Below are 13310 nucleotides of genomic sequence, written 5' to 3' on the forward strand. Positions count from 1 at the left end.
CCCCCCCCCCCCCCCCCCCCCCCTCAATAGGGCCAACCGCTGAGGGCTCCATGCAGTCTCAGCCACATTATATCTGGCACTGCTCCTCCATAATCTGCCTTCGCCTCCGCGTGCAACCCTCAAAGCCTTAAATACATCCTCCACTCTAAAGTGCTGTTACTAAATATTAGCAAACCATACTGTTTTCACTACGCGACCATCTAAAAACACTGCCGTTTTTCCTGTCGTATCTCAGTAGTCAGGAACAGCTTCATCTCCCTTTTACCCCGAAATGTTCACTCCACCTCCTTTTTTTCCGCCAGTCCCCTCTAATTGATTTAACAGATTTTGCTGGGCACGCCGCAGCTACCCCGCAGCCAAGTTAAACTGGACGCAAAGTTACAAAGATGGCCTCTTCAGTTCCGATCTTTCTTTGCCCGGTTGCTTTGGTTTTAATAGTACAGCATGTAGTTGTATTCAGCTAATTCCACAGTTGCTGAGAGGTCTGGCTCTCCCTCTAAATATTCCAGTTCTTTAGATGTTTTTTTTGTGATAACTACGACAAGCACTAACCAAACAGAAGGATGGTGAAGTGAAAAACACAACAAAATGATGGGAAAAGCATGCTCTCAAGGCCTAAAAAGCAGAAATTTGATTCTGAACTTCAAACATTCATACTTATTAAACGTTTTAAGATTTTGCTAAATTGCATCTACAAACTCATTTGTATTTCAGAAAAGTTTTATTTGACACAACACAAATTATAGTACAACCGTTTAGTAGAATTTTAAACAAATAAAAGTCTGATACATATTACACAAACTTGTATTTAGCCCACCCTGGCCAATACTTTTAGTAATAACTACTCATTGTCATCATATCTGCACATCTTAGCACCTTTGCCAACTTCTAGTGTAATATTTTTACCTCATTCACATAGTCAAAATGTCTTCAGGTTATAGTACAGTGTTTTTTTTTTCTTTTTCACACAGAGTTTTAAATGTAAATCTAAAGAATCCATTTTTTTTTCTCTTCTGACCAGACAATTCTTCTTACAAATATCTTCATGATGCACAGGGCTTCAGAGGATAAAAGCATTTTATACAGCCGACATGTGAAGCCACATGTAATTAGTTCACCTCTGAACCCAATAGGTTGCATTTGACTGTAGTTGATGGGTGACACACTAGAGGTGACAAAAGCTTTTAAAAAAACTTTAACTGTTAAGCAATTTGAAAAAGTGTACTTTTCTTTCAGCTTTGCAATTGTCCCGATAAAATACATAGATGTGTGTGTGGCTTTAATGTGAGAAATGTAAAAGAAGTCCAATGAGTATGTATGTTCCTAAGTGCTGTAGATGTTAAAACATAAAAATGTTCCAATACAGCCAAAGTACAATGTAAAGAGATCTGAGGTTCTGGTTTTAGTGTCACTTAAAAGTGTAACAAAAATTTGTTTCTTGACAAGTGTGTGAATGAATGACTGAGGATTTGTGATGCTGTGATGAAACCTGGTGCAGGGTGCTTAAAAGAAAGCTTTGCAATAAAATGGATGGAGGAATGATTCTGTGAGGGGGGGGGGGGGGAACATGGTGGAGTGCTTTGCATCTCAGTTTTCATGCGGTTTGGGTTGTGTGTGTACTTAAGGGGTCGACAACAGTGACCCCATCACCTCCTCAGTTGCCTTTTCCTGGATATCTGGATATAGACATCCCATTTCCAACCTCAGCTGTCGCTCTGCACATGCGTATGTGTGGGTGCGTGTGAGTGTATGTGAGCATATTTCGCTCTACACACATATACACACACATTTCCTCTAATTGCATTTTATACTAAAGCTGCGTATCAGTTTCAATTTGTTTGCACAATTGACTTAATTAAAACAGAATCAGCCTTAATTTCTGTAGCTGCACACCACCGTCTGGGCAACTAGACACTGGCTGAAATATACATGCATGTGGAGTACAAAACAGAATCAATATTAATGCAGGAGTGAGTTCAGAGACATGTCATACAACTCGTATACTGTAGGCAGGGGAAGTACCTCAGCTGGGAACACAAAGTATCTGGGTCAAGGAGGCTGGAGGAGTCTAAGAAGGTCTGTTTAAATTAATTACTTCTTTCTGGGTAGTTCCACCTCGTAGCTCGAGTGGTTCGTGTACTTCAGAGTGATCATTAATTTATTCACCCATTTACTCTGAGGGAGACTTGAAAGTTGACAGATTGTCCAAAGCAAATGTATTCCCTGTAAATCCTGTAAAATACTTGCAATAGTACATGGTACAATGTTGTGACAAAGTATTTGATTTCTCAAATATTTGTTCTGTTTTTTTTAGTTTTATTGACACATGTAAATGTTTCAGTTAACAAAATAACATTTTATTATCAGTCTAAGATAATCTCAGTTTCTAAATGAAGATTTGATGAGGGGAAACAGCCATCCACAGCCACCTGACTGTATGTGAAAATATAATTGCCTCCCAGGTAAAGTAAATAAATAAGTGTAATTGTCCACATTTTTGGTTTTATTTCATTAGCCACAGCTAGATCTGATTACTACCTGACCTTCAGAGTAAAAACATTGTTAAAATAGAGTCTGTCTGTCAACATCAGGTAGGTTAAAAGACCTCCAGAAGCAACAACTTATACCCCAACTAAACAAATTTAAGAACAAATGAACAAAATCACTGACAAATAGAAGTCTACCAAAGGCAGCTGCCATTTCAAAGACTTTGGTGACTGGTGATGTATGAATCTCTTTAGCAAAAAAGATGTCACCACAACCTGTGATGATGACTCTCACAGAGGTTTCCAAGGAGGAATCCAAACACACAGTCACAAACCCATGAGACAAAATGTCCCAGATTTTACCAGCCAGCCAGGCCAGAAGGGGAAAAAAAGTAAAAACATGAGAAATTGATAAATATAAAACTGCTGCACCGTCTACAAATGTAAAGGCTACACCGCAATACACTTCAGGAAAAACACAGGCAGAACCTTGCATTTCTGCTTATTTTAAAAGGTGTCCAATATATAAAAGTATTTGGATAGAACAATACGTTCTCAATTTTTAACATGGAAATCTTTCTTTGCAAAATACAAAATGTCTGTTCCAGATGATGGGCTTGCATGCTCTTTCACTGCATGAGCAAATAAAGACTCAGGGGTAAAAACAGCTAAAAGACAGAAGGTACGGTAGCGAAAACACAGCTGGTTGGACAAGCAAAAACAGTTTATGGACAGTGGTGAGTTTCTTTTTATATGCATCCCTCCACCAGAATACCTGAATCAAATGGCTGAATGACTCCTAATTGATATTGCAAAGGTGTACTGAGGCCTGCTGATGAGCCATTTGTTTGATTTCAGGTGTGTTTATATAAATTCAAAGTTGAATAATCTGAAACAGCCAGTCTGTTTAAAATATTTAGCTTCTTTTTTCTCAGTTTACACAGTGGTAGAAGACTAATGGAGAATCTAGAATACTGTAAAAGGAATTGCAAAAGTGCTTAGTTGAATTGCATGATTCCCTTTTATATTCTGCTCTTAATAGAATAACACTGAGAGTCTATTAAGCAATTATTTGTCAGTTAATTGACTGGACTATCATGTAGCAAACATATCGTTTGCTGCTTACTAAATATGCATCTTTGCCTTTTTAGCACAAACAACACCTTTAAAAAAACATGCAATATCAACAGGTGGCCTTCCTTTGACTTTCCAAACGGCCGACTTCCTCACTTCCTTTCTCGCAAAAAACATTAATATGTAGGAGTGACCAATAGTGCTGCTTAACAAGACCAGGACAGCCAAGCGTGGAGCGCCACGGAAAAACCACTCCACATCTTTCTGTCATCTCGTTGAAACCACTTTAAACCACAGGAACAGTAAGACGGAAAAGTGTTGGTAAGCTGTATTTTTTTCTTAATCGGTATACAGGTAATCCATCCATGTTTCATCTTCTAGTCTAGTGAGATGGAGGCATTGTGATACCCATACAACTAAATGATCTAAGTTAATTAAAAGTAATAATAACAATGAAAGAAAGATTTATAATATAACTCATACCTTGGAGTGCATTTATAGAGAAAGTTTATGACAGAGGAAGTGTATTCTTTGAAGCATTACTTTTTACAAATTCCAAACAAGCATGTTTGGAATTATAATTCCAAACATGATGATCTGACTCTAAACAGGGATTCATTTTAACCTCTCGCTTTTTTTTTCCACAGTAGCAGCCACATATTCAAAAAGTTGTTAAATTTGGTCCTCCCGGGGGCACACAGACGCTGCCTCTCGCGCGCCGACATAAATAACGCACTTGTGAACCATCCGTGAAGCCGCAGAGAAAGTGAAAACACAGCTGGGGGTTCTTCACCTTCCTCTTAACCTTTAAGACCAAGTCAAAGTACTGCAGTGCTCCAGAGTGAGGGCTGCTTTGAGTATATGTGATACTTGTGCAATTACGTTTTTATCCACAAAACCATCCAGTGTGCGACAACAATAACTTAGAAAATGCAGAAAGTAACCTGCTGAAAATAAAGGATGCCGTCAAGGTGAACCGGCAGCTGCTTTTGACCATCACTCGCCACCCCTCCCCATCCAAGCTCGCTTAACATCCCACAAGGGCAAAGCTGTTGAGTGGAACCATGTCAATGTCGATGTCAAATATTACTGAACCAATGTTGAAGCTGAGATATATGTCCTTACAGGGTGTCAAGCAAATAGTTTTGAATTGTATCCTATGGAGGCAAGCATCAACTCTGTACAGTATCAGGGGGAAGGAAAAACCTTGACTGGAAGCAATTAAGCAATGTGGAAGACATTAAAATGTACAATCAACTACCTCATGAGTCAACTTGTTTCAACTGAAAATTAAGCTGTATGGTTATATTAGTAGTATGGTATTTGTTGTAATTACTGTTTGTTTAAGAGTCTGTACCACTAAAGCCCACAAATACTTATATACATCACCCAAACCTTCACCTAGTCATTGTTCTTGGCTTTAAAATGTCTGTTTTCTTCACAGATCAGGGATTTTGTCAGAGATGAATTCTTCCACATGGGCTGTAGCCATAAACTTTCTTCCTCCACATACAATGAGAAAATTACGACACGTAAACACGGTAGGTACACCATATGAATCATTAATTATCAAGCTAAAAGAGGAAAAGGTCAAAGACAAAACACACACAGATGATAGCCACAACAATATCAGGAAGAGGGAAACAGTGGATCCAATGTCGTAGCTCCACCACACATGGCAGAACAAACCTTTCCTAATCTGCTTCTGCATTCCATCTCATGAAATAATCAGCGACACAGGCAAGCAGCGAGCCAGCCATATTCGGATCAGATCATGTTATTGTTTCTGAAAATGCATAAATAATAATCAAAGAGATAAGATAATTTGTTGAGGAGTTTGCCAGCTGGCTAATTGTTGGAGGTGAAAGGAGGTGAGTATCGTCATAAGAAAAATCCTAAAAGCTTAATTTCTGCTTCTTCTTCTGCATCGCGGGTGACAGTTCTGGGAAATCTATCAAGAACTGCAATTACTTAACTCTGGGTCAAAAAACTGAGACAGTTACTTGGCTTACTAGATATTAAATTCTCCATCAACTCCTTAGTTAGTGGCGCGCCGGCAGCTGTTCTCCAAGAAAATGCCTTTGTATCATATTACTTTATTTCACTTCTTGTGGTAAGTCTGGGGTTTGAGCCTGTCTGCTTTTGTTTAACACATCAGTTAATAATGACAAAATAAAAAACATGATGAAAAGACACACAAATGGGGTTGACACTTTAAAACAATGAATCATTTTTTGCTTGATGCAAAATATTATCAATAAATGAAAACTTTTGCAACTTTCCTTGTTTTGTTTTTTGCATGCCGCACACAACCAGTATCCAATCTGCTTTACCTGAACAACACAGCTCTCAGCACTGTGCAAGTGTTTGAAGTCATCAGAAGCTCAGATCATCTCACTAACTTCATTAAAAACACATGAGGTGCTTCACGGGGAAGCTCTCTCCTCTTCCCTCTGAGCTGAGTCACTTTTTTTTAGTTTATCAAGCAACCAGATGGAAAGCAGCAACTGCGTTTCATTCATCTTTGTTCAAACGGAGCCACTCATATGTTTTCATGAGAGTCATGATATCAACATATAGCTTCATTCATAAAAATTTGAAATTAAATGGCCACACGACTGCATTGATCTTGGACTCAGTCACGAAGATTTAATAAAAAGATCAAAGCAGGAATTTCTTATGGTAACTAAAGTGAACAGACACAGAGTTGAGATTCCTGATAGGATAATCAATAAACAGAAGATTAATTCACAGCCATAGAACCTTTACCTTATTGAAAGATAAGTTAACTTACACCACTCTCATGAAGTTGTATTAACATCCAAAGACATTAAAAAAGAAAGGTTGACTCCTTTTCGATTTTTAAACGATTATTCTATATAAATGGAGTAAAGGTTTCATGTGTTTTAAAGAATCAATTTTGACAAATTCAGTCCAAGTATTTTATGCTGTCTTAATCTAAAGAAACACAAATGGCAAAAAGAACATCGACATAATATTTTAGTAAACATCGGGTTTGCATAAATGTATGCAGTTCAGGCTTTATCAGTTAAACAATTTTAGATTTTTAAGTAGAGATGATCACGTGCAGTTGGGATGCTTTGAGGACAGTGAACTAGTCCATCAGTTTGGCTCCAATAGGAAGACATTAAGCAAGTGCCATCTTCAGCATTGTTAGCCTGATACAGTATTCTCAAGCCCCTGGTATATGTGAAGGGCACAACTTTGACTTTTAAACTTATGTTGAGGCACCCAGAAATAGGTGAGACAAGTACATGTAAAAAAAAACAAACAAAAAAAAAACTTTTTTTTGTTTTAAAGATTGGCAGCAGAGGAAAAGTTTATAGTTTAAGTGAATATCCTGATATAACTCTAACTGCATGGTTTGGCTTTGTAGCGGGCATCTTTAACCTATTTTTAGAAACACTTGCAATATTTTGCAATAGTTAAGTGTTTATGATAAATTGACCGAATTTGTTTTTTCGTCTGGCCTGTTTTTCTAGTCTAGACCACTCAAAGTACTTTTCCACTACATCCACTTTTACCCAGCCGCACTCACAAACACTCACACATATGCCAATACACAGATCAGTAGGCAAGTCAGGGTAAAGTGACCAGGGATGCATTGATATGTCACAAGAGGAAGCTGGAATCAAACACAACATTCCGATTCCAAGACAACTACTCAACCCACTGGGCCACATGTTTATATACGGTCATGCATAGCTTGCTAAAAACAAACTGTTCTGTGGTTTTCTCATATTTCCAATAAGTCATCTGCCTCTTCAAAGCACATTTTCCTCAAAGCTTGATTTTGTCTATTACAACATTATCAAAATATAAAATATATTTTTTTCCACTTCTGTTAAAAATATACAAATTCACAACAGCCTCTCTTTCTCTGCATTAACAGAATAACACTAAGCATGCAACTGACATCCAAAAACTTAACTGTGACAAAAGTGAAGTTTAATATAGGCTAAAATCTTGCTTTTTTTTAATTTTTCTTTTTAGAATGAACAGCTCATGAAAACTACAGATTCCACCTGACCAGATGCCTTTGATTGGTCCATTGTGTGCCATATTTCAACTCAGCACATCATTCAGCTTAAAGGATCCCTTCAGCCAGGACAAAGACGCTGAGTAATGAACAGCAGGTAGACCAGAAATGGGCCTCAGAACAAACAGAAATTGGACTGTACTGTCTCAGGGCTCCAGCTTCACTCTGCATCCAACAGCAGAGTCCAGTAATTTCCTTTGCCTGGCTGGCTAAGGCATACTGTAATATCTTCTCCAGAGTCATGGAGAAATAAGTCTCAACACCATATGAAAGAGGCTGTAGACAACGTAGAACATTTTAGTAACTCAAATATTACTCTCAGGTGTTGCAAACGTAATCACAAGTGTTAAATCAATTATTTACTTTCATTTGATATTTTTTTTTACAAAAACAACAAATCCCCAGAGACAAAAGTTATAAAGTGAAATCTAAAAAAAAAAAAAAAAAAGATTCCTTATCAGCTGGGATCTCCTTTCAAAACTCTTCTAGTGCAGCTATTAATAACTGTCTGGCTTTAGTGTGACCAGATGATTCAAACACAAAGTGATTTCCCAGAAAACTAAACATCTCGGGGCTCGTTTCTTCTCACACAATGCTCTAAATCCGCTAAGCACTGGTTCAGGGTCCACATTGTGCATGATAAATTAGAATGGCATCAAAATCCCCCACAGTATATAGAGTTTATGCCTTGTGTTATGTCTAAAGTGGTGGGTGAGAGGAAAAAAAAAAAAAAAAAAAAAAAAACACAGTCCTCGGGCTTCAGCATCAACCAGTCGGTGAAAGATGAAAGATAAATATTTCCATTGGCTACTTGGGGAGCAAAGGAGGAGGAGAGACAATCTCTCTTTTTTTGCTGTTTATCCTCATGTTTGCTTTTTGCTGGCTGCCATCTGCTAGATGTTTACCAGTGTAGAGCTGACCCTTTTGTAATATACAGCATAATCTACTGGATAAGATGCTAATATTTATTTTTGCTTTATTTTAACTGAGATGTAGTTGCATTTGAAGGAATTCAATGATATGTGTTCAGAAGGGTTCACAGTTAAGAATATAATGGTGAGGTAATGTTAGGGTTGTGGTTACTGTGCAGGCGTATGTGTGATTGAGAAAGAAGGAGGGAAGTCTCTGAGTCACTTTCCGATATTTGTATACAGATGGTTATGCCCCAAGAGTAAACCTAAAGCCACAAAAGAACTACTCTGAAGTGCAACTAAACTAACGGTCCAAAACTGTGGGATTCTGTTATGAAAATGCTTTCTGTTTTCCCTGTTGTCTTCCTTTGTTACTCTTGTTGGCAACAATGTCATGGAGAGATACGGCAGATTTTACCAGAGATGCACAGAGAAATCAGCTGGTGAGAGAAACTCTAAAGTCAGATCTTTTGCCAGTCAGTGAATGCAACATAATTGCTTCCAGGTAGCACAAATGATAACACTTTTCACTACGGAAGTTGTTACTCAGAGGAAAAGACTCAGAGTTACCAATTCCAGTATTAGTAACTACTTTAAATTTATATCCAGAGGAACCTCAAAGGTGTACAAAAGAAAACAGTTTGTTATGACAAATTGAGATATGTCTGTTGTTACTCCAGGCTGTAACAGAGCGAGAGAGAGCAAGACTTTCAGTACGTAAAAGTCCATAGCGGTTTACTTTTTCTTAAGTGCGTTGACCAACGTAGTCCTGCTAATATGTTTTTTTTTTTTTGTTTTTGTTTTTTCCATTATCATCTAGCCCAATTGCTTTCAAGATTAGGATAATTTCTCACTTTCTCACACAGACTGCTTCAGCTCCGTTGTCGCAGGGACAGATACAGGAAATCTTTCCTGCCACAGGCTATCACCTTATATAACAAACGTTAAGTTACCTTTGTACATATCTGCTCATTAATCGATATTGTACAGATTGTTTACAAAGCACTATTGTACAGACTGTACAGATTATTAATTTTCACTGTTCATACTGTACAGAATCTTACATCTTACATTTTATATTTTATGCATTTATCTTATTTTTTTTTTTATTTTTCATATTGTAATTGATCTGTGTGTATGTGTATGCTGCAACTGCACAGTAATTTCCCGTTTGGGATGAATAAAGTACTTCTATCTATCTATAAAACACTAAATTGTAACAGTTAGACAAAGTTGAGGACTGCTTAAGATGTCAAGTCTGTTTGACCATTCACAGCAAGTAGGTAATATAATATATTTTCATTATTGTTCCAATGTCATATTACATCTCCTAAAATCAGAAATGTCTAAAGTCTGCAAAGTTTTGCAAAAACAGGGGTACAAATAAAGGTCACTAAACTCTAATCGATGCATGTCTGAAGTTTACACAAGAGCTTTAATACGTGTCCGTTTCGTATGCATTTCATTTTACACATAACTTCCTGTGAGTTGTGTATTGTAATAAGTTGTTTTGTCTTTGTCATGATATAGAATGATAAATACACTCCAGGCAAATACATATTTGTACGTTTTATGTGGGCTATGTGGTGGCCTAAACTGTATACAACACTAGTGGAATTTCAGTGTCAAAGTGGGTGGCAAATGTGCAATCTGCAATGTGTATTCTAATTCCAAGTAAACTCCCAAGGCAGCTTGAGAATGGCAGGAAAACATCAGCCAAACGTGACAAAAAGCACAAACAATAAAACTGAAAACTACAGAAATCTCCGTTATCAATCTGGATTCCCTTTCACCTTCATCAAACAAACTTTGCCTGTATACCTCAGCAAGATTCAGACAAAAAAAATCATATTCATGTTGTTCATTGAATGCAATGCAAAGAACAAATCAAGGCTGATGCCAAGTTGCAGCTATAATGGATGTGATGCAGCTCAGAGCTGTAATATTAAGTCATTCAGCAGATGTTTCTGTCACAGAAGTGTGTGAGTTTCCAGCTTGGCCCTGCTGAAAATCAAGCCTGTGACCCCATCTGACTCTTTACTCACTCGTTCAACAATGCAGAACCACAGAAAGTGCAAGACAAACAGCAGACTGTTTATTCTGTTGATAAACTCTAAACGGACTTGACTCAAAACCGGAGGAACTGACCTCTCTGCCTTGACAAGCTGATACAGACACCATTTAAGACATTTATTTTCAAAGTCCTTCTGAGATATGTTTAATGTAGATGAGTAAAACCACCTTTTAAAAAAGGGGCCCAGGCGGACAGCTGAGTTACCAGACTTCAAAACCAACCCATCAAAATCACTCCACAATGCAATCTTGGCTGAAAATATTACTGATAATTAAACTCCAAAATGAGTCCACGGTGAAATGGTTGAGAAAACATAGTTGGCTGTTCGAATCGTGTTCATACAAAGAAAAGTCTGCTCCTCTAAGCTGCTGATAAGAGGAACCATAAGTTGTTTGTACAGAGGCCCTATACAGTCACTGCTGTACCAACTAGATATCCATATGGTTTATGTTAGAAACCGTCCTTCTTGCACACCCCATCGCTCCACAAAAAAAAAAAAAGAACTAAACTCTGTGGTTTTTATGCAGACCAGAGGCTGACATCGAGGCCAGCGGACTGCTGAGCTGGAGCGTGCAGGAGCTGTTGAAAAAGTATAGAGTAACAATGCGAAAAAAGTCTGTATCCTTCAGTGCAGCAGAAGAGCAGAAGCTGTGGAATTAAGTGAAGCTGACATCAGATATGCCTAACTATTGTGGTCAGGCACTTAAATGTAACCCTGGGTTCTCCATTTTTAGGTTTTGGGCATACAGACATCACTGGGCTGCTATAAATACATTTTTATGACAAAGGAAAAATGTTAAGTTGAGTCCGAATCAGTTTTTCAGAAAGCCTAACAAAGTCAAAGCTCTCTCAACTTCTTACTTTTACAGTCTATAAAGATGTAGCTCATCTGTGAGTCTTTCATTTTTAGTTCTTTCCATTTTTCTTTCCTTTCATATCTCCTGGAGATTTGTGTATCTCCAGGAGATATGCACCGATCAGCCTTTTCTGTGGCCAACATTTGTACATTAGCAGTTTTCCTTTCAATCTGACCTGCTGATCACACGGTTTCAAAAACACAAACATATGATTAGTGACAAAAAGTGCACCATATGTGTTTTGAGACTTAAAACTGTGGAATTTCTTAGTTTTAATGCATTCAATGTTTAGGGACAAAAAAAGAGTGCAGATTTTTCTTTATTGAACCAGTGGTTCACTGATCTGAAACATTCAAGTGAGAAATGGTCAATCCTGATTTATGGCTGAATGATCGGTGCATCCAGTATTCAATCAAGTTTTGACACACTTTGAGTAACTTTGTAATGTGTGGTCACTGAAGGCTGCCAATGTCGGAGAAAAAGCAATCCACATAGTGGTAGCAAATATTTCCATATGCCCCAATAACCTTCTTTGGCATGGTAGGACTGTTTTATTTTCCATCGAGGTCTCAATAAAACAGGAATCATGTTCTTCATTTTGTTTGCTGCCTGAGGTCAATATTAAATGTTTCACTATGATCCACTGATCTTGAGTTGCTTTTATAGCCCGTCTACCACATTGTGGCTTTGCACAGCAGCCTGAACAGCTGCCAGCTCTGCATGCAAGGTGAAGATGCAGGATGCACCCCTATAAGGAAATATCTGACGCCTCCACCCACCCATCAAGAGTTTATATCAATTCTAGGTCCCAACAGAAACAAAAGATAACAGCAAATACAGTGTGAAGATGAAAAAAAAAAAAAACAGGAGTCACTTACATTCATGGGACTCAATCCGGCTGTGGATGTGCGCTGTGGTTATAACCTGATTAGTATGCAAACGGGTTTCCAATCTCTCCCCCCTAGACGAGAGCCAATCTGCCCGGACAAAATCTTGAATGGAGAGAGCTTTTTGGGGTTGTTTTGATAACATCCACACAAAGACGGCAAGTGTGCCAATTCCACAGACTGTCTAATCCGGTCAAACAGAACAGCAGGTTAGGCTACTCCACCGGTGAAGCTTCTTTCTCTATCAGGTGAGCGCGTTTGGATCAGTTGGGAAGCTGATCTGCCTCTTCTTGCTCTGCAGCAAAAGAAAAAAAAACGAAGAAAAAAAGGAGAGAGACAGAGATCCTCCTGCGCAGCTCAAGCCGGCATCTTACCGCCTGTCTTAAATGTTTTTATTTCACCCTTCTCTCCTTCTCTCAGCATCCAGTCCCTCACAGCCGCTTCATGGAGCTGTGCACCTCTCTAGCTGAAAGCCGACTCCTCCGCCACAAGGCCCAGCCCCCTATACTCCTCTTCGTCCCCTCCTCCGCCACATCCTCCCCTCGTTTACCGACCGCTAATTTATTCGGGTAGCCACACACACAAAAGGGGGGGAACAGAGGAGAGGGAGGCTGTTGAATACAGTGGAGAGATGAGAGAGCAGACTTTGGTGCCCCCCAGCTCCATTCAGTGGAAGTAGTCTTTGTAGAGACAAAGGAGCGTGCCTGCATTTCTAAAAGAGCTGCAGCTCCCTGTGCATTACTGGAATTAGTCGTCAACCTTTTTTGTGTTACAGAATAATAAACTAGGCATATGGATGGTGGTTGCTTTAACTACTTTTTGGCATCGATCCACCAGCTTTGCAGTTCAGGACAACCTCTTATGTTCTCTCAGATTAGACAAAGAGCATCTGTGAATGGCAGTGTTCAAATCTAGCCACAGATTGTTTACTCATGCAATTTTGGTCTGAACTTTGATTAGG

General features: G+C 38.6%; 1 protein-coding gene across 1 annotated transcript in view; it reads right to left on the bottom strand.

Moving 5' to 3' along the window:
- dchs1b (dachsous cadherin-related 1b) overlaps positions 1-12923 on the bottom strand; it is a 98486-nt gene extending 85563 nt beyond the window's left edge. The window contains exon 1 of the mRNA XM_015044587.1: positions 12341-12923. The gene's annotated coding sequence lies outside the window, so the exon portion shown is untranslated. The remainder of the gene's footprint in view (positions 1-12340) is intronic.
- Positions 12924-13310: the final 387 nt, after the last annotated feature.

Source organism: Poecilia latipinna, unplaced genomic scaffold, assembly GCF_001443285.1.
Source record: "Poecilia latipinna isolate Pla-1442-1.1 unplaced genomic scaffold, P_latipinna-1.0 Scaffold682, whole genome shotgun sequence".
NCBI lineage: Eukaryota > Metazoa > Chordata > Actinopteri > Cyprinodontiformes > Poeciliidae > Poecilia > Poecilia latipinna.